General features: G+C 35.9%; 1 pseudogene; it reads right to left on the reverse strand.

Moving 5' to 3' along the window:
* Positions 1-221: 221 nt before the first annotated feature.
* Positions 222-317, reverse strand: LOC112670249 (U6 spliceosomal RNA; annotated as a pseudogene).
* Positions 318-23,558: the final 23,241 nt, after the last annotated feature.

Below are 23,558 nucleotides of genomic sequence, written 5' to 3' on the forward strand. Positions count from 1 at the left end.
TGAAGATTTTTTTTACAGCTTTATTGAAGCATAATTGACAAATACAATTGAAATATATTTAAAGTGTACAACATGATGATTTGATATTTGTATACATTGTGAAAGGATACCCACAACTTAATCTATCCAACACCACACATTTACTTTGTGTATGAGAATGCTTAAAATCTACTCTCATAGCAAATTTCAAATATATAATTTAGTATTAACTATATAACCATAAAAATATGGAATCTATCACAAATTCATGTGTCGTTATGTAGGGGCCATGCTAATCTTATGTTTATCATTTCAATTTTAGTATGTGCTGCAGAAGCAAGATATTCTTTATCAAGTTAGGGATATTCACCTCAATTCTTAGTTTACTGAGCTATTTTATCACAAATGGATGTTATATTTTGTCAAATGCTTTTTCTGCACCTATTGACATGATCATTTAATTTTTCCACTTTACTCTGCTGATGTGATGGATTATACTAATTGAATTTCAAATATAAAATCAGTCTGACATACTTGAATAATTCCCACTTGATTGTGCTGCATATATATATATATATATATATATACACACATATATATATGAGATTATGTTTTCATGAGATTAGATTTGCCAATTTGTTGAGAATTTTTGATGAGAGATACTGATTTGTAGTTCTCCTTTCTTGTGTTGTCTTTGTGTTTTATTTGAAATGCTGGTCTCATTGAACAAGGTAGGAAATGTTCTTTTTGCTTGTCTTTTCTGGAACATATATAACTGGTATAACTTTTTTACTTTGGGAGAATTCACCAGTGAATCCATCTAAGTCTAGTGCTTTCTGATTTGGAAGATTTTTAATTACATATGCATTTTTTAAAAAAGATTTATTTGGGAGAGAGCGCATGAGGATGTGAAGCAGGGCTCCATTCCACAGCTCTGAAATAAGACTTGAGCCACAATCAAGAGTTAGACGCTTAACTGACTGAGCCAGGTGCCTTTGTAAGCAATTTCTTTGATACAGACATATTTAGATGATCTATTTCTCATGTGAGTTTGGTGGATTGTGTCTTTGAAGGAATTGCCTTACTTAGTTAGGTTATCAGATTTGGGGCATTTAGTCGTATATAATACCTCTATCATCCTTTTAGTGTTCATGAATAAATAATGATGATTCCCTTTTCTTGCTGATATTTGCAATTTGTGTTTCATTTTAGGTTTGTATGTCCAGAAGGTCTTCAATTTTATTAATCTTTTAAAAAAACTAGGCTTTAGTTTTGATTCCCCCCCTTTTTTTTTGTAATTTCAGGTTCTTATTTAAATTCCAGTTGGTTATTATTTAGTGTAATAGTTTCAGGAGTAGAATTTAATGATTCGTCACTTACATATAATGTCCAGTACTCATCACAGGTGCCGTCCTTAATACCTATCTCCCCATTACTCCATCCCCCCACTAACCTTCACTCCAGCAACCCTCAGTTTGTTCTCTATAGTTAAGAGTCTCTTCTGGTTTGCCTTCCTCTCTCTTTCCTCTCCCTATGCTCATCTATTTTGTTTCTTAAATTCTAAATATGAATGAAGTCATATAGTATTTGTCTTTCTCTGACTTATTTTGCTTAGAATAATACACTCTACCTCCATCCATATCATTGCAAACGGCAAATTTTCATTATTTTTTGTGGCTAAGTCATATTCCATTGTGTGTGTGTGTGTATATAATCTTTTTTTTAAAGATTTCATTTATTTATTCATGAGAGACACAGAGAGAGGCAGAGACATAGGCAGAGGGAGAAGCAGGCTCTATGCAGGAAGCCTGATGTGGGACTCTATCCCAGAATCCCGGGATCACGCCCTAAGCCAAAGGCAGACGCTTAACCACTGAGCCACCCAGGTGTCCCTATATCTTCTTTACCCATTCATTAGTTGATGGATATTTGGGCTCTTTCCATAGTCTGGGTATTCTTGATAATGCTGCTATAAACATCAGAGTTCATGTGTCCCTTTGAATCTTTATTTATTTGAGAGAGAGAGAGAGCGAGAGAGAGCATCCCTGATCATAAGAAGGGGGAAGGGAAGAGGGAGAGGGTGAAAGAGAATCTCAAACAAACTCCCTGCTGAGCACAGAGTCAATGTGAGGCATAATCCTGAGATCTGAGGACCCTGAGATCATGACCTGAGCCAACGTCAAGAACCAGATGCTCAACCAGCTGAGCCACCCAGGAGCCCCACTTCAAATCTGTATTTTTCTATCCTTTGGGTAAATGCCTAGTACTGTAATTGCTAGATTGTAGGGTAGTTCTGTTTTAACTTTCTGAGGAACCTCCATACTGTTTCCCAGAGTGGCTGAACCAGTTTGCATTCCCACCAACAGTGTAAGTTCCCCTTTCTCCATATCCTCACCAACATCTGTTGTTTTCTGTGTTGTTAATTTTACCCATTCTGACAGGTGTGAGGCAATATCTGCATTGTAGTTTGATTTGTATTTCCCTGATGATGAATAATGTCGAGCATCTTTTCATGTATCTGTTGGCCACCTGGATGTCTTCTTTGGAGAATGTCTATTCATGTCTTCTGTACATTTCTTAAGTGGGTTGTTTTAAGATTTCCTGATTTCAGTTTTATAAATTACTCTTCCTAGTTTCCTAAGCTGCAGATTACTGATTTTAGATCTTTCTTCTAATACATACATTTGATGCTAAAAATTTCCCTCTATATACCATTTCACTAAATTTCACACATTTTTATTAGTTGTATTTGCTTTTTCATTTAATTCAAAATATTTCAAAATTTCTCTTGAGATATTTTTCTTTGATCAATATGTTATTTAGAAGTCTATTTGGTTTTTTTGTTGGTTATTTGTTATTTTTTTGAAGTCTATTTGTTTAATCTTTAAGTACTATGGAGTTTTCTGGTTGTATTTCTGTTACTGATTTCTACCTTAATTCTGCTGTGGTCTGAGAGCACACATTGTAGGATTTCTTTAATTTTGTTAAGATGTGGTTTATGAATCAAATGTGGGCTGTCTTGGTAAATGTTTCATGTGAGGTTATGAGGAATGTATATTCTACTGTTGAAGTATTCTATAGACATCAATTATATCCAGTTAATTAATGACACTGTTCCGTTTAAGTATGTCCTTATTGATTTCTGCCTGTCCTATCACTGACAGAGGGGTGTTAAAGTCTCCAGCTATACTAGGGATTCATCTATTTCTCCTTGCAACACTATTTAGGCTTGCTTTGTGTATTTTGATGTTCTGATGTTAAGTACTTACATGCTGAGGGGTGTTTTGTCTTCTTAGAGTAATGACCTTTTTATCATTTTATAATCCTTCTCTTTATCCCAGAATATTCTCCTTCCTCTGACATCTTATTTGTCTGAGATTAAAGTAGCCACTGCTGGTTTCTTTTGATTAATGTTAACATAGTATATTTTTCTCCATTCTTTCATTTTTTCCCCATTTATCCACTCTATGTATTTATACTGGAAATGGGTTTCTTACTGACAATATATGATTCTTTTGTTTCCTTTAATTTTCTCTTAGTCTTTTAATTGGTGAACATAGACTAGCAACATTTAAGGTGATTATTGAGATAGGTGAATTAAAGTTTACCTTGTTTGTTATTTGCTATTCACTGGTATTGTTCTTTCTTGGTTTCTCTTTTTTTTTCTTTCACTCTTTTTCAGTCTTCTCTGACCTTAATTGAACATTTCATATGATTTCATTTTGTATCATCACTTAGGATTCCAATTATATATATTTTTTAAACGTTTTCTAGTATTTGACAATGAATTTGCAATATACATTACCACTAACCCAATTCCTCTTTAAGATGTCACTATATCACTTCATGAATAGTGTAAGAAACATACCAGAGTATTCCCAGTAATCTCTCCCATCCCTTATCTCTTAGGTCAGCTTCTCTTTCTTTCTTTCTTTCTTTCTTTCTTTCTTTCTTTCTTTCTTTCTTCTTTTTCAGGTTAGGTTCTAGTAAAATAGTTTCTATTGAGGGTGGGCTTTGTTATAAAAAACAGAAAGCTCTGGGAAATTTTCAGAATGGCTATTTTTCCCCGCTACTTCCTGACAGCAGAAAGTTTTCTTTGGTTTTCATTGTCAGAAACTAATAGGGCTTCAAGTTAAAACTTACAAAAGTGTGTGGGCCTCCTAATGCTGATTCCCCCGGACTATCTCTCCAACTTGTTCACATTGAGCCTAGAGCAATTCATCAGTAATAGTATTGGATTTCCTCCCCTGTACTGACTCCTGCAGAAACTTCTGCTTATGGGTATCTGCTCCAGTAAGTTGTGATTCTCAGTTTCTACCTGCTTGTCTCCAGTCTGGGAGAAGTGGTTTGCCTTGGAACCTCAATTCTCTTAATAAATCTAAAAAGAGTTGTTGATTTTTAGTTTGTTCAGCTTTTTATTTTTTCCTATTATGAGGAAATAAATAGTGACTTCCAAGTTCCTTACATGCTAGACCAGATACTGAAAGTGACTTGTATCTATTTTTTTTTAAAGATTATTTGAGAGAGAGAGTGTATGTGCAAGTGTGCATGCAAGTGAGTGGAGGGAGGGGCAGAGGGAAAGAATCTTCAAGCAGGCTCCCCACTGAGCACAGAGTCCAATGTAGGGCTAGATCTCACAACTCTGAGATCACAACCTGAGCAGAAAACAAGAGTCCCACGCTAAACTAACTGAGCCACCCAAGTGTGGGACCCAGGAAATTGAACAAAATCCCCTACCCCTGGACAAGCAAAGCAGGACTGACTCTATTTTGGGCTGCACCCGCCTTGTGCTGACCTGCTTATTACTTAGGGCACTAGTCAAAGACCAGGGAACACCCTAATCGGAAATCCGGCCAGTGGACCAGCATGTCTGAGCAACTTTCTGCGATCCCATTGGCCACTGGCTCCTATAAAGTTGCTAAGCCTCTTAGTCTCGGGGTCCAAGTCCCTGCTCCGCTGCGTCGGGTATACTTGGTCCCAGGCTCCAGCTTGTAAATAAACCCTCGTGTGATTGCATTGGTGTCGACTCCTTGGCGGTTTCTCGGATTCGCGATCTTGGGCACAACACAAACGCTCCTATATTTTTTAAAATTCCTTATTAAAAACATTTATCTTCATTTAGAACACTTTATAAAGTCTGGCAAATTAAAAAAGAAATCTTAATCAAGAAAAATAACCAGGGAACATGCCATATGAGTGACTGGTGCAAGACTTTCCTCAATATAAAATAGTGGAAACTACTTGAAAAATTTCCTGGCTTTCACCAGTAGACTGTCTTCTATCCTCACCATTTTATAAATACATGACTAGCAAATATTGGATTAGGAAAATTATACCAAATATTTTAATTCAGCCACAGAAAAGTTTTCTTTCATATTTCTTTGCAAGGATGTCATATATTTGTTTTCTTATTTGGAAAATGAAGACATACATGTGGCATGTGCAGCCAAGATACACCTAGACTCCATCAGTCAAATCTACTAAAAACTGTGGCTTATTCATTAAGAATACACATTTTTTAAATCTATGGTATCTTATTTGTATAAAACTACTCTATATTTCATGGTTCAGCTCTTAAATAGTATGACATATATAATGGGAACTAATATACCTCTATCTCAAAAACAAATCATGTTTAACCCAGACTTTAAATATGTATCTAACCATGCTTTCCTGCTTACCTGATATTGAAAGTCAAACATTTAGAGAAGAAGAAATAGAAGTAATTGTGTCTACTGGCACAAATTAATCCATTTTAAAAATTAGGAATTCTGATTTAAAACCTTGTATTTTGGTAAATTTATTCTTCTAACTACATAAATACATTAACCTTTCACTAATTCAGAAGGTTTTTTTGAATAATTTTAATCATATGATACATATTTTTAAAAGTTAGGTTTTTAAGTTTGCACAGCAATCTGAGTGCAGGTTAACCAAATTCTCCATCCTTAGTCATTGCCAATTGGCTCTTTGTGGAACTCCACTCACAACATTCTCAGTATCTTAATAATTTTTCTCATCGCACCCCAGGTGGGAAGCAACATTTTGGTTTTATTAATTAAGTCCTTAACAACTTAATGCTTATTAATATTCTAACACCAACATAGGGTATTCAAAAAAGTAATACACACAAATTGAAAAATATCATTCTAAATAACCACAATTACTTTCCACTGAAGAGTGTACTCATTAGGCACTTCTTGAACTCTCTAACATTGAAATTACATTGACCATCACCATCATCATTTCCTATTTCACTTTTTGTTCCCCCAGTATTTACTTTTATCATAGCAACTACCATAAACCAGCTTAGCAAAGAGATGACATCATTGAAAGGAATGTAGAACAGTATAATATTTGCATTTTAGGGCTATATTATGAAACTTAATGTAAAAAAATGTAATTCACTGGGGATGATAATAATCCAGCATAGTTTCACTGATGGCATATTTATTTCAGTATAAGACAATGCTATGTAAAATTCAGCATCAAAGACAACATTTCCAATGATTAGTTAGGAACTCTGAGTGAGTTTTCAAAGTGTACCCCACCTAGCCTCCCCTAATTTGCATACTCAATTTGGTCTTAAAACATCCTGCAGTGAAACACAAAAATCAGAAAGTCAGTTCCTGGCTGATGTATTAATGCATGCAGATGTGAACTTTTATCCATTTTAAGATTTAAGAATACAAAACTATGCCTGGAAATTTAGAAGCAACATTGCAAATTTGGTCTCTGGGGATTTTTAATTCTAGAACACTAGTGTATCCAAGCCTGACTTTGTAAGGGAACTAGACTTGTTGCAATGCCAAATTTTTTCCCGAGACTCACAAAGGTGAAAAGTTGCTTAGCCTCTTGAAATTATTAATAGAAATATATGAATTATCCGGGAACTATGTACTGTATCACAAAGTTATAAAACGTTACAATATACAACCTTATATTTTCAGAAATAGACTCATTCTTTATCTAGCAAGCTCAGACTAGACCTACTTTCAAACATTTATAAACTTTCAGTTGCTTCATTGAGAACTACCTATTTATATCTAGCAAAATCCTTGGGGAAGGTCAATCTAGCTTCCCACACAAAGTTCAGAATTTGTTAAGTTCAGAATTTGTTCAGATAATAAAGCTTAAAAGTCTCAACTGCCACAACATATTTAGAATTTAATGGTAAATCATTGAATCACTTGACTTTGTTTATATGTGGCTCTGTGAATGATCAACCACCTTCATTTCCAATTCTACATTTATTTTCCTCGACACTTCCTTTTCCCAACAGTTCATGGGACAGACTTTTACAGAAGCAGAATTTTTTGATTGTTGGTTTGATTTTAGACTGCTTTATAGTTTTCTGTTGGACATTTTAAAAGTTACTTAATTCTCATATATTACATCAGAATGTACACAGTTAGGTTTGTAAAACTTTAACATGGCCAGATGTAGTACTGTGGAATGTGAGCATTTACTAAATATGTCTGAATGTTACTTCTCCCTCCACCTCCTGATATTTTCTGTACATTTCAATGTAATACTTCAATTTTACTTATACAGGTTTTAGGATTACAAGTTCTTAAGCTTCCTAAAGAACAAATTTTATATGTCATATCTTAATTAGCTAAAATCAGGCACTGGATAGAAGTTTCTCATCAATATTCAATTTTTACCTTAAAAGCTCTTTAAGAATTACACACATTTTCAAAAACTGGGGCCACTTAGTGTCAAATAGTGTACATTCAGCATCCTTTTGTTCAGATCACCATTGTTATTTGACAGGAGAGAGCCAAAAGATATCAGCCACATTCAGAATCCATCAGTGTGCTTAGTGGACATTCTTTTTCACTTTGGCGTTAGCATGCAGTAAAGACTCTAATTTGTCTTTTGGATGTTATTAGCTACAATCTTGAGTTTTTGAAAATGTTTGAGTCATTATGCCATAAGGTAATAAATTTGACATTTCTTTTAAAAAAGACTGTTAATACTTTCAAAAGAAAGCTATATTTTTTTCAGCTCCAGTGCCCTCAGAAGAATCATACTCACTTATACGAGGGTCAAATCATAAAACACAATTTCCCACTTCAAATGATCTGAATTCACTTCCTTTTTAAATTGTAAGCAGTTTTAGTCTTTTTTTTATTGTTCATAAAATAAAGCTGCCTAATGTTTTTTTTTTTTTTTTTTTTAATGTGATACGGTATGCCTCTCTTCTAAAATAACAAATGCTCCCTGTTCAGCGTTAGACTTACTTAGTTTGGTTCCACATCCTCTGTAATTTCTGCCTGTCCCTCACCCTACAACAGAAGGGGGGTACAATGATTATCAGCTGAAATGCCTCAATCTCTTTTTGTCTGCAAGTTTTAAAGGCCATGAAATGTAAACATGCTCAGAGGGAGAACGAAGGTTTTCCTTAGGTTGTCAAAATGGCAACCACAGATACAGTGCCTCTGAAGTCAAATGAAATGTTTTCATGGCATTTGATGAAAATGTCTGTCATTACATCACTTCTATTTGCTTGTTGAAAGGCTGTCCAATGAATTGATCTGGCATTTCTTTATTTCTATCTACCTTTTCCAAAAGTTTATTCCTCAGGCATTACTCTTCATTGATAATAATTATTACCTGTTTAAAAAAAAAAAAAACTTCTCAACAGCATGTCTCAACTTAGCTCTATGTACTATTACCAAATTTTGGTGCTATAAACTGTTTCCCTCAGTAATCATTCATCTGGTATAAAAATGAAGCTTATAGTTGAGACATGCCAAAACGGGATATGTTCATCTTATTTTGAAAGCTTTTAATTTGCTTATTAGAAAGTATACCTCAATCACATGAAGGTACCGTATGAATGGAATTGGTTGGCACTTCCTATAAGTGTAGCTAGAGACACGGATTCTGAATCTCTTAATCTTCATAATGGAGGAATCCTGAAGAACCTCTTTACGTGTTATTGTTGATGCCTTGAGAAACATGCATTTGCTTAATAGCACTTGTGTAACTTGATTTTATTTGCCAAACTGAGATCAAAAAGAAAACTAGCTGGGGATCCCTGGGTGGCTCAGTGGTTTAGTGCCTGCCTTTGGCCCAGGGTGTGATCTTGGAGTCTCAGGATCAAGTCCCACATCAGGCTCTCTACATGGAGTCTGCTTCTCCCTCTGCCTATGTCTCTGCCTCTTTCTCTCTCTGTGTCTCTCATGAATAAATAAATAAAATCTAAAAAAAAATTAAAAAATAAGTAAAAAGAAAAAGAAAACTAGTCATGTAGGAAGGGAGAACTAATAAAGTATATACCTTTTAGGTAATTGATAAATGGTATGAACTTTAACTTTGTTTAGATTTCAGAGCCATTTTACCTGAAAGAGTGCGGAAAGCATATAAGAACAGAGAATATTTATTTTCATTGAAACAGAAACTAGTATTATTAGGTTATTTTAATGAATATGTAATGAGCAGAAACCTTCAGCATGGTGGACCAATGGTGAAGCCTGCAGGCACTTTAGCTGTAGGCTTCCATTCAAATCCTGACTTTACTACTTATTAGGTATGTGACCTTGAGTAACTTATGTAAATTCTTGAGGACTTAGAAGCAAGAAGAGATAGTTATTGTAGGTACTTTACCTCATGGGGTTGTGGTAAAGATGAAAGGATACACTACATATAAAGTGCTTAGAACAAAGTTGCAAATTAGTGCTACTCTCCTGGGAAATTTAGAAAATAGATATAAAGATAATTCTAGTAGTAGAAAAAGACAATCAATCACAAGTTACTGATTGGATAACGTACCACAGAAAAGGCACCATGTCTTGCATTTGGATATTAAGACAATGGACAAGTTAGCTAGGAAAATATGAAACATGTCCCAAAGAAGCTAACAGTAAGTCTAGCTAATAAAAGCCAGCAGAATATACTATTTGGAAGACACATTCTGGGTCAGACTATCTGAGTTCAAATCCAAACTCAGGTACTTGCAAGCTTTGTGACTTTGGGAAGATCACTGAATCCCCACCTGTGTCTCATATCCATCATCTATCAGATGGTGATAATAATAACAACATACAGCTCTTGAAGGTTATTGTGAGCCTGTAACACCAAATATTGACGTAGGCTGTACATGTCATGTAGTTCAACTGATAAAAGATGGCTTAAATTGGATGATTAAGAAAAGACCTTATAAAAGATATGTCATTATATTAAGATGTTAAAGAATATAATGGAGATGGTAATAGGCAAAGAAAGTCGTGTAGAGTGGCAAAAATTCATTCTTAAAAAATCAGTAAGATAATTCTCTAGGTTTCCAGTTTAGCATGTAAGAAGCTGAGAGGCACAGTCTCATCTTTACAACAACAAAAAAGCCAGACAAACTAATAGTTAAAACTCTTCCTACATCTATCAGAGAATTAGAGTAGGCATCACAGGGAAGGAAAACCAGGGGAGATAGGAAGGCAGGTATAGAGAATCACAATTGATTGGAGCAAAACCACAGGAAGCCAGAACCCCTGAAGGAGCCAGCACTGGGTGAGGAAAACATAAATTGGAATTAACAAATTGCTAGGAGGCTCAGCGTGGAAAAGCTTGAGAGAGATGAACTCTAGGGATACAAGTCTTAAGGGTATCACCAAAGTCTTATCTCCAGAAGCCTTACCCAGTTCCCAAAGTGAAGACTGGAAGACAATCCCCTCTGTTTCTTTCCAGGACATAGGAAAAGTAGCCATTTTGAAGTACACCTATTTTTCTTAGGAAGGTCTAGACTTCCTATCTTACCTAAGGGGAGGGAGAACTGAGATGCACTTGTCAAGGTCACAGTAAAAGAGCACAAGCTCCCTGAAAGACTGTGATACAATCACAGAATAGTGGAAGGCCCCATTCCTCTGACTTTACCACTCAATACCTTTACACCTTAACTCCACCTTGACACATCAGTAGGCTACTATATACTAGCAGAGGGCTGCAACTGAAAGGACTCCATCTCTCAGACCTTATTTAAGAAGTCCTAGGGAAACCAAATACACAAGAGAGAAGCCAGAGGAATTAGGATGCCAGAGGAAGTTACACCTTCTGACTCTTATAGCTACAGCCTATAGTAAATAGTAAACATGGCCTTACTTCCTGCCAGATCAACAGAAAACTTCACACACAAGGCCTGTTTACCTTGGTTCCTTTTACCTGGTACATCATATCCGCTATCAACAAAAAAATTACAAGTCATCCTATAACAATGATACAACCAAAAGTTGACATTTATAATGCCCAGAGCATATTTGAGGAACAAGAACACAGAGTTTATAGGAGAATTAAAATCAGAAATGCAATTTGGGGAAGAACACAGAAAGTCCTTAATGCTACCCTAATAGTCAATGAAGAGCGTCTGATGATTTGCAGGATTAGGAGTCACCATTTAGGAATATTAATGCTGCATTGGTGAGAAGAGTAGCCTAGTTTAGGAGAATATTTGCATTGAAGATGAATTTCCTTGACATTTGCAATAGCCCAAGAGTGACTTAAGATGACAGAAGTGAAAATGCCGAAGAAGTGAAAACACGTAAGTTGAGAACGAAAAGCTGAATGAATTGGAAATTGAGGAAGAATTGTGTTAAACAATAATAATGTCAATGACAGAAATATTAGGAGCAGCAGCAGGAGATTCTTTCTGAAAGGAAGCTGAGTCTGAGTTTCGATATGTGACTTGCAGACATTGAAAATTATGCAGCTGACAACTGACAATGTGAAAGTAGAACATGGAAATAAAGACTAAAGCATTAAGAAATTAGTAAATTTTGAACATTAGAAAGAATGAAAACTGAGCAAGCAAAAAATATAGGAAGAAATATAAAAAAGTGAAAGTCAGAATACTGGGTAAGACTTACATTGAGGTTTTAGAAGGAAGAAGAAAAAGATCAAAGATAAGTATAACATTAGGAGATATATACCACTGTCTACTGCAGATGAAAACTCTAAGAAGGTGTGCATTGATCAGTAGCAGTGTCAAGTGAAACATAGGAAGAAACAGAATAACACAAGAATTATGAAATCATAAAGTCTTCAAACAAGCTAATACATAAGCTCCATGAGAGCTGGGACTATGTTTGGTAAATGTGTTTAGATCAGTGACCAAGAGTTGGTGGCCAAAAATTATTTGCTGAGGAAATGATATTTTTGCAGAACACAAATTGTAGGGAACCAAAGAAGGTGTGTGTTGTTTGGTAGAGAATACACATACTTTTTGTTTGCTCTATATCTTTGAGATAAAAGAAAAAGACAGTAGTACCTAGAGGTGAAGTTGGGGTTAGATATTTTTTGGGGGGGTGAGAACTGTAATGCTTGAAGGCAAAAAGTATGATACAATAATAAGCAGTTTAAGGACACTTAGAAAAAGAGCAAATACAAAAAGAAAAGTTTTTGAGAAGATATAGGAATAAGTTTAATGGTTCATTATTTTACTGAGAAATAAAATATATAATAAATGTAAACTTGGTAAATTCTTTTTAGAGAAACTATAATACCTGAATACTTGTAAAATGAAGAAATAATTAACCTGAAAATTATGGAACAAGGTATTACCATATTTGAGCAATAATGCCAAAAGCATTATTTATGGACATGAAAATTGCTGATATCATAAGAAGACTGTGTATTACTATTTAATGTGTGTACTTTGTTAATATGCATAATGAAATATTCTGAATATAATATATTGGATTAAATTATTTATGATTGCAACACTTTGTAAGTACCTTCCACTTAAAATAGATTGGAAGCTGCACAGATTATCTTTGGAAGTTCTAGTTGGAAGTGTGTAAATTCATAACTAAGAGACTGCCTATCGTCAAAGACATCCAGGGATGAACACTTTCCAGCATTTCTTTAGTTGATTCGTGTTTTATTTACTTTGTAGTCAAGAAAGCCTTCACTATGTGTGCAGTATAATATAGAACAGGGCTCTCCCATGGAAACATACTGTGAGCCACACATATAGTCTTAGAATTGTTAGTAGCCAGAATTAAAAGAGTAAAAAGAAATAAATGAATTTTTAGTAATATATTTTATTTAATCCAATATATCCAATATATAATCAATATACAGATAAATGTTAACATATTTTTTATATTGTGGTTGGCTTTTTTTTTTGTACTACATCTTTGAAGTCCAATATGTGTTTTACTCTTATAGCACATCTCAGTTTGGACCAGCTACAGTTAGTTCAAGAGCTCATTAGTTTGTGTGGCTAGTGGCTGTTATGTTGGACAGTGGAGGCTGTAGAACAAAGTCTTTTGAATCAGATTTTGGTATTCAAATCCTGCTCAGTCATGCCCATGTCTTGATTGAATTTTTTAACCTAAGAATTTAGTCTCTTCCATGTCACAATGTTTTAAAAAGGTTAGATGAGATAACATGCATGTCTCCTTGTTCACTGCCTGACTCTTAGAAAACATTTAACTGATATTAATTCCCTTTCTCTAGATCCCTCTGAAATTTCTCTTTGTCTGGAAAAAAATATTTTGTTTGGATTTGAGTGAATGGATAAAAATATTTTGTTTGGATTTGAGTGAATGGATAAAAATATTTTGTTTGGATTTGAGTGAATGGAGCAACTCTTCAACATCCATTCAACCCTTCATAAAACTGAAAACAAGTAATGCAAGACCCCTCCTTCCAGTGGCTACACATGAAAATTTCCTTAACTTACCTCTTCTCTGTACCCCCCATAACTTCTAAGCCACCCCTCATTGGCTCTGGCTCCTGATTGATCCTTCTTTTACTGCTCTACTTTTTCCTTTTCCCTCCATGGCACTTACCAATTTCCAACAAACTATACATTTTTTTTGTTTTAATTTATAATGCTTGATACTGATTTTCTATCCTTCTCTGCTACAATGTTAGCCACGAGATGGCAGAGATCCTTCTCTGATTTGATCTACATGTATTCTAAGTACCTAAAGTAGTAGCTGGCAAAAATTAACTCTATAATTATTTGTTAAATAAATGGAGAAAAAAAACATTTTTTCACCATGCCAATTCATATCATTTTACCTTCCATTTCATCACATAGATCTTTAAAGTGGTGGCTGAAGCATCACACAAATCATGTTTCCTCTTAATACTCTCTTCTCAGTCTTTACTGTGATTAGTATTATTATGGTACATTAGGAATTAACTCCCCTTAGTGTAACCAAAAATATCCAACTTTAAATAGAAATCTATTCAGAACTGGTATCATAATAAATTCTAGCATATTATTAAATGATTAGATAAAATAAAAGATAGATTTACAAATTAAATCCTTCGATATATCTCAGTGTCATTTGAATATCTAGAGAAGATATTATTTTTATTATTATCATTTTTGAATCTTTACTTCTCCCTGTTGACAATTCTCTTGGTGTTTTCTGACTACCCAGTTCTTATTGAGGGAATAATTTTTAAAACATCTCTCTGGTAAGTTTCACATTTATACCAAAGTAGAAAGAATAGTATAATGAACTTCCACCTACCTAAGAGCCAGCTTCAACAATTTCAACCCACTGGTCAATTTTGTTTCTCCTGTGTTACCACCTACATCCTTAACAACACTAATTTGAAAGTAATCCAGATATCAAATTATATCTACTTTAACCACATCAATATATGTTTCTATAAGATTAGGATTAATTTTTCATAACTAGCATTTCATACTTATAAATAGCTATATTTCCATATTGTAATTAATTTTTGGTCAACAGGACACATATTTTATATTAAGATATATCAATATAGATATACTTGTTGGAATATTACAGAGATATTATATAGATGTTCCTATATTTTTCTATCATTCTGCATATAAAAATGGTTATAGTCATATAAAGTGTGCTGGGGTAAAAGAGATGGATAATGAGTCTTGCAGGCATGCATCTGAATTGGCAACTTTCATCCTATCCATGAGAAGCTGGGTGAGATGGGGTTCCTACAGTTCAATATTAAATAAACACAGCAACAGTTTTTTAAAGAGCAAGAAGAAAATAGAACAAATATCCATTACACGGAGTTATCCATTTCCTCCAGGGATAAATGTTCTCTTTTCACAGCCCCATCTCTCTCTTTCATGATGTTGGTTGTCTTTAATTGCCTGGTGGATTCTTAGTAATTCACTGAAACTTCTGAATGAAGGCTTTTGTTGCTTAGTGTAGGAAACTTGAAAGAATTTCCACTGCTGTTATACAGAACTGTTTTCCTGAAAGGCTTCTCCCTTGGAGAATGAAAAGCAGGTGCTATATAGGTGGGCTGGGGATGTAAGCTTCCCCAACTTAAGCTACATGCTAAAATCGTATGAGGAATTCTTAAAAATCTTGATGCCCAGGCCACAGTATTAACCAATGAAATCAGGATCTTAGTGGGTGGATCCAGATAATTAGGGTTTTTTTGTTTATTTGGTTGGTTGGTTGGTTTTTTAAGTCTTCAGAGGATTCAGATATGCAGCCAAGTTTGAGAACCACTTTCTTTGGTGGTGTGGCCAAGGGCTAAGTAAGCATGCAGGCAAACTGCAATGCTCCAATTTTTCTTTTAAATTATTCATTTATTTATTCTAGAGAAAGAGAGACAATGTCTGAGTACAAACAGGGGAGGGGCAAAAGGAGAAGAGATGGAGAATCTCAAGCAGACTCTATGTTAAGCATGCAGCCAGATATAGTTCTCAATCTCATGACCCTGATGTCATGACCCTAGCCAAAATCAAGAGTTACTGGCTCAACCAGCTGAGCCACTCAAACTCCCCTTAATGTTCCACTTTTTAACTCTTGGAATTATCTTTATTTCCCCTGAAAACCTACAGTATTGATCCCACATAACTCCACACATGACTGTGCCTCTTTTTTAGGCTGTAGGTATCTTATGATAATCTCTTCCCAGACAGATGTCTGACCTGTCTTTACATGGCAGTTCTCTGATTTAACTTGTGAGCATAAGAGGGAATGTAAGGGGTGGGGTCAAGTTCCCATTTCTGCCAGGTGATCTCAGTGCTGGTTTCTAGGGAGTTACTCCGAAGAATTCTTCACAACCTTTTGGTATTTGTAGAAGTCAATTTGACCTGCCATCACAAAATACCACAGACTGGGCCGCTTAAACAACAGAAAGTGATTTTCTCACAGTTCTGGAGGCTAAAAGTTTAAGATCAAGGTGCTGACAGGGTTGGTTTTTCCTGAGGCTTCTCTTCTTGGCTTAGAGGCTTCTCTTTATCTCCTCTGTGTGTACACATCCCTGGTTCCCCTTTCTCTACCTTTTAGGACATCAGTCCTATTGGATTTAGGACCAAACTGAAGACCTCATTAATTACCTTTCTGCCCTATCTCTAAATATAGTCACACTGGGCATTAGGGCTTCCACATATGAATTTTAGGTGGACACAATGCTGTCCAGGACAGTTCTTACTTTGACCTTAGAATATCTATGTAGCTTTCTTGGAAGACCTACAGTGAACCACGTTCCTGTGGGCTGGAATTTCTGCTGTTTTTATCCATCCAATCTGCTCCCATTGGCCTCCTCTCCAGTTTCCTGAAATATCTCAAAAATTGCTGGTACAGTGATTGGATTTTAAATGTGATGATTTAAAAAATGTGTTACAGTAATTATTTCTTTTGTGTGTATGTGTTGTGTGTGCATGTGTGTGTGTGTGTACATGAGTGTATGCAAGTAAGATCAAAGTGAGCAGTCTGGTAAACTGTGAGTGAGGGCTGGCTTTTATATCTCTAAATCCGTATCATCCGCCAATCCCAACAGTCCCAAGCAAAGGAATAGGAGGGTCTCCCTCTACTCTATCAGAGGCCAGAGTGAGATGGTAATATCACCCAAACTGAAAGAGAGGGCAATTGTCCTAAATATAGAGGAAGGAGATTCAGGCAGAGCTTGATGTATCATGATTTATAAAATGATCTAATAGTAAACTCCTAAATTTAAACTCCTAAATTATTTCCTAACACTTTCACTATAGTAAACAACACAATAGTGAATGTACATTAAGGACAAAGCATGCTTCTAGGAGGTGTGCTTGGATGAGCCTCCATACGCCAGGCGTTCAGTTCTGGCTTTGTTATTCATTATATAGGCTTAGGTAAGTCATCTAGCTTTTCTTGTTCTTCATCCCTAGTAATAATAATAATATTTGCACTATCTATCAAAAGGAAGTATAGTTATCACCTGCCTTGCCTACAGGGCTCTGTCAACCCAAGTATCAAGTAAGTTATATTTGTTGAACACTTAGTACTTTCAACTGTGATTATACACAATACAGCATTAGTATCACTAAGCCTGTTTTGGAATATTTTTTGACCTAGTGTTGTGAATATACAATTGCACAACAGTAACCTCCTGGAGGTTATATCAGGCAGCAGATTGCATCCCAGTTACTTTACAATCATCTCCTTGACTCATACCCTCAGCTACCAACACACTGTATATTTAGTAGGCACTCAGGAAATGCTTGTTGCATTAATTAATCCAAGATACTTTGCTGTTAATAAACACACAAGGACACAGATACGTAACATGAGACCTACACAAGTATTATCAAGTGCTTTTCCATCTTATATGCTGGAGGGAATTTTAAAATAGCAAAAAAATGTGACTCCTATCCTTCCAGATAATTAGAGTTTAATTGTGGATATGGTCAATTATACCATGAAAAAGAAAATGAAGTTGTGAAGAAAGAAAAAAAAGGAGACAGCAGCTTTTGTTTTATAACTTTGTTAGTTCATGTCCCGCAAATGTCACTCTTGCCATTAAAGCCTGTATACACTAAGCCTGAACGCTATTCATGCACACACGAGAGTGAATTAATGCCTGTAGTTTTCCTCTACAAGATCCCCAATGGCTCCAAAAAGACTCATAAATAGACCTGTGATGGGCATTGAAAATGTCCTCCTTATGGATCTAGTTCTTCATCTTGGTAACAATAAGTGAAAAGATCCATAAATACAGTTTTAATTAACAGCAGCGTTGAAAAAAAAAAAATAAAAAAAAAAAAAAAAAAAAAAAAAAAAAAAAAAACAGCAGCGTTGAGATGTTTAGAAATAGACCACAGGCTCTTTGAGTCTGTTGGCTGTCTCATAAAGAATTTTGTTTTTCCCAGAGGGTCAAAATTAATTAACGTCCTTATAATTTATTTAGCCGCCCATTGTTTCAGAGATGCCTACACAAGTTCACTGAGCCGTATTAGTATATCAAGGATGATATCATCAGGCTGCTTTGAAGAGAGTACTTTGGAAAAATATACTGTTTCAAGTAATGATTAACAGGGAGGATAATACAGTATTCTGTCCAAATGATTACTTTTCTTTATCTGTGGACGTTACTTGTGTATGGTCTTTTTTTTTTTTTTTTTGTATGGTCTTGAATAATGACCAGATCCAATTTTCATGTGGCCTTTCATGAACTCACACAAGCTATAAAAGTTCAAAAAAGAAAATAAATATGGCCCTTAATAGTCTCTAATTGTTCCATTAAAAGGTATCAATTGATCACTCATGTTTGTCTCTTTGAATAATGTACAGAATATTTCCCACATCCACTGATTATACTTTTATCTTTTCCTAAACTGAGCCTATGATACTTTTGTACCATTAGTAGTATTATACTAGCAGACATGCTCTATGGTTTCCAAATACTGCCTTAAGATAAGGAAAGATTGCTGCAGATGTTATCAGAGGACCTGATAAACATTGTATCTAAATGTTACTGTCCAGATCTTAGCAGCAAAAATGAAAATTGGTTTATTTCTCATAAGTTCTCAAGAAAGAGAAATATGAATTCATCCTCAGGAACTATCATAGAAGTAAAAAAAAAAACACATCTAAATGTATTTTCACTGTTGTGATGTTTACTATAGTGAAAATGTTGGGAAATAATTTAAGAGTTTACCAGTAGATCATCTTTTTATACTACACCCAAAAAAGTAGAATATCATGTTAAAAACATTTCATAACATATAAACTTCTTCATACTATATCAAACTACTGAATCCGTAGAAACCTTTTTTTCAAATAAAACATTTTTATTTGAAAATGTGTACATTAAGAAAGAATTGCAAGATACACAAATATAAAGCTTATAGATGGGATCCCTGGGTGGCGCAGCGGTTTGGCGCCTGCCTTTGGCCCAGGGCGCGATCCTGAAGACCCGGGATCGAATCCCACGTCGGGCTCCCGGTGCATGGAGCCTGCTTCTCCCCCTGCCTGTGTCTCTGCCTCTCTCTCTCTCTCTCTCTCTCTCACTGTGTGCCTATCATAAATAAAATAAAAAAAAATAAAGCTTATAGATGATTATATCATTCTATTGGCATTGCTAGAGGTTCTTTTTCTGTTTATACATTTAAAATTTTAGAAAAAAGATGTATTGCTTAGTAATATGAAATTTATGAAAAGAAATATTGAAGAAAAAATAAGTATTAAAAAAGCAAAAAAATAGCCATTCAGGGTCTTTCCATGGTAAAACCTAAAAATATCCACCACATTTTCCATAAACACATGTAGATGCTACCATCATGTATATTATATTTTCTTTTGAGGTGTAGTTGCTGTTTTTACCTGTTTTCTTTTTATTTTTAGATTTATTCCCCCTCTCGTCTGCCCCAACCCTATCAGTCATCCAAGTAATCCATGTTAATAAACACATATATACTTTTCTTTTAAAAAATAAATAAATTTATTTTTTATTGGTGTTCAATTTGCCAACTTACAGAATAACACCCAGTGCTCATCCCGTCAAGTGACCCCCTCAGTGTCTGTCACCCATTCACCCCCAACCCCTGCTCTCCTCCCCTCCCAACACCCCTAGTTCGTTTCCCAGAGTTAGGAGTCTTAATGTTCTGTCTCCCTTTCTGACATTTCCCACACACTTCTTCTCCCTTCTCTTATATTCCCTTTCACTATTATCCATATTACCCAAATGAATGAGAACATATAATGTTTGTCCTTCTCCGATTGACTTATTTCACTCAGCATAATACCCTCCAGTTCCATCCACGTTGAAGAAAATGGTGGGTATTTGTCATTTCTAATAGCTGAGTAATATTCCATTGTATACATAGACCACATCTTCTTTATCCATTCATCTTTCGATGGACACCGAGGCTCCTTCCACAGTTTGGCTATTGTGGACACTGCTGCTAGAAACATCGGGGTGCAGGTATCCCGGTGTTTCATTGCATCTATATCTTTGGGGTAAATCCCCAACAGTGCAATTGCTGGGTCGTAGGGCAGATCTATTGTTAACTCTTTGAGGAACCGCCACACAGTTTTCCAGAGTGGCTGCACCAGTTCACATTCCCACCAACAGGGCAAGAGGGTTCCCTTTTCTACGCAACCTCTCCAACATTTGTGGTTTCCTGCCTTGTTAATTTGCCCCATTCTCACTGGTGTGAGGTGGTATCTCATTGTGGTTTTGATTTGTATTTCCCTGATGGCAAGTGATGCAGAGCATTTTCTCATGTGCATGTTGGCCATGTCTGTGTCTTCCTCTGTGAGATTTCTCTTCATGTCTTTTGCCCATTTCATGATTGGATTGTTTGTTTCTTTGGTGTTGAGTTTAATAAGTTCTTTACAGATCTTGGAAACTAGCCCTTTATCTGATATGTCATTTGCAAATATATTCTCCCATTCTGTAGGTTGTCTTTTAGTTTTGTTGACTGTATCCTTTGCTGTGCAAAAGCTTCTTATCTTGATGAAGTCCCCAATAGTTCATTTTGCTTTTGTTTCTTTTGCCTTCGTGGATGTATCTTGCAAGAAGTTACTGTGGCCGAGTTCAAAAAGGGTGTTGCCTGTGTTCTCCTCTAGGATTTTGATGGAATCTTGTCTCACATTTAGATCTTTCATCCATTTTGAGTTTATCTTTGTGTATGGTGCAAGAGAGTGGTCTAGTTTCATTCTTGTGCATGTGGATGTCCAATTTTCCCAGCACCATTTATTGAAGAGACTGTCTTTCTTCCAATGGATAGTCTTTCCTCCTTTATCGAATATTAGTTGACCATAAAGTTCAGGGTCCACTTCTGGGTTCTCTATTCTGTTCCATCGATCTATGTGTCTGTTTTTGTGCCAGTACCACACTGTCTTGATGACCACAGCTTTGTAGTACAACCTGAAATCTGGCATTGTGATGCCCCCAAATATGGTTTTCTTTTTTAAAATTCCCCTGGCTATTCGGGGTCTTTTCTGATTCCACACAAATCTTAAAATAATTTGTTCTAACTCTCTGAAGAAAGTCCATGGTATTTTGATAGGGATTGCATTAAACGTGTAAATTGCCCTGGGTAACATTGACATTTTCACAATATTAATTCTGCCAATCCATGAGCATGGAATATTTTTCCATCTCTTTGTGTCTTCCTCCATTTCTTTCAGAAGTGTTCTATAGTTTTTAGGGTATAGATCCTTTACCTCTTTGGTTAGGTTTATTCCTAGGTATCTTATGCTTTGGGTGCAATTGTCAATGCGATTGACTCCTTAATTTCTCTTTCTTCAGTCTCATTGTTAGTGTATAGAAATGCCACTGATTTCTGGGCACTGATTTTGTATCCTGCCACACTGCCAAGTTGCTGTATGAGTTCTAGCAATCTTGGGGTGGAGTCTTTTGGGTTTTCTGTGTAGAGTATCATGTCATCGGCAAAGAGGGAGAGTTTGACTTCTTCTTTGCCAATTTGAATGCCTTTATTGTCTTTTTGTTGTCTGTTTGCTGAGGCTAGGACTTCCAGTACTATGTTGAATAACAGTGGTGAGAGTGGACATCCCTGTCTTGTTCCTGATCTTAGGGGAAAGGCTCCCAGCGCTTCCACATTGAGAATGATATTTGCTGTGGGCTTTTCATAGATGGCTTTAAAGATGTTGAGGAATGTTCCCTCTATCCCTACACTCTGAAGAGTTTTGATCAGGAATGGATGCTGTATTTTGTCAAATGCTTTCTCTGCATCTAATGAGAGGATCATATGGTTCTTGGTTTTTCTCTTGCTGATATGATGAATCACATTGATTGTTTTATGAGTGTTGAACCAGCCTTGTGTCCCAGGGATAAATCCTACTTGGTCATGGTGAATAATTTTCTTAATGTACTGTTGGATCCTATTGGCTAGTATCTTGTTGAGAATTTTTGCATCCACGTTCATCAGGGATATTGGTCTGTAATTCTTTTTGGTCGGGTCTTTGTCTGGTTTTGGAATTAAGGTGATGCTGGCCTCATAGAACGAATTTGGAAGTACTCCATCTCTTTCTATCTTTCCAAACAGCTTTAGTAGAATAGGTATGGTTTCTTCTTTAAACGTTTGATAGAATTCCCCAGGGAAGCCATCTGGACCTGGACTCTTGTGTCTTGGGAGGTTTTTGATGACTGCTTCAATTTCCTCCCTGGTTATTGGCCTGTTCAGGTTTTCTATTTCTTCCTGTTCCAGTTTTGGTAGTTTGTGGCTTTCCAGGAATGCGTCCATTTCTTCTAGATTGCCTAATTTATTGGCGTATAGCTGTTCATAATATGTTTTTAAAATCGTTTGTATTTCCTTGGTGTTGGTAGTGATCTCTCCTTTCTCATTCATGATTTAATTAATTTGAGTCTTCTCTCTCTTCTTTTTAATAAGGCTGGCTAATGGTTTATCTATCTTATTAATTCTTTCAAAGAACCAACTCCTGGTTTTGTTGGTCTGTTCCACAGTTCTTCTGGTCTCGATTTCGTTGAGTTCTGCTCGTATCTTTTCTTTCTTTTTTTTATTGGGGTTCAATTTGCCAACATATAGCATAACACCCAGTGCTAATCCCATCAAGTGCCCCCCTCAGTGCCCGTCACCCAGTCACCCCCACCCCCGGCCCACCTCCTTTTCCACCACCCCTTGTGCATTTCCCAGAGTTAGGAGTCTCTCATATATCCTTTTCTTATCTTTCTCTCCATGCTTATACAGTTATTCAAAGAGATATCTATATAGAGTTCTAAATGTGCACAAATAAGACAGCATCAGTCATTGTTGGTCTTAGAAAACACTGGACCATACTACAGACTCATTTTGTGTATTGCTTTATGCCTTTAATAATACATTTTGGAAATCCCTACAAATCAACTGTATAGTGCCAAACTCTCTTTTTACTGGCTGCATGGTATTGAATGCTGTGGATTTAACAAGTTACACTGACCACCAGGCTGTGCCTCCAGGTTCCCAAAAGGAGGTGATGTTATCCCCCAGGGAACAGCTAACAGTTTTTAAAGACCTTTTGAATTGTCAATAGCAGGGAGAAGAACACTCCTGGTATCTAGCGACTAGAGGTCAGAAAGACGGCCAAACATCAGTGTGTATAGGACAGCACTATAATCATTAATCAGATTACCTAAAATGTTACTTGTGGCCAGAAGCACACCCACCAGGCGTACTCTGATTTTAGGGCACTTGGCACTGGCTGACCCTTTGGCTGCAATACTTCCTTTGATTGTTTTGTTTTTAAGTTTTATTTAAATTCAATTAATTAACATATAATCTGGTCTTGGTTTCAGAGGTAGAGGTCAGTGATTCATCAGTCTTAGATTAACACCCAGTGCTCATTCCATCATGTGCCCTCCTTGATTTAGAAATCCAAACATCTCACAAG

This window comes from Canis lupus, chromosome 25 (genome assembly GCF_003254725.2).
Source record: "Canis lupus dingo isolate Sandy chromosome 25, ASM325472v2, whole genome shotgun sequence".
Classification (NCBI taxonomy): Eukaryota; Metazoa; Chordata; class Mammalia; order Carnivora; family Canidae; genus Canis; species Canis lupus.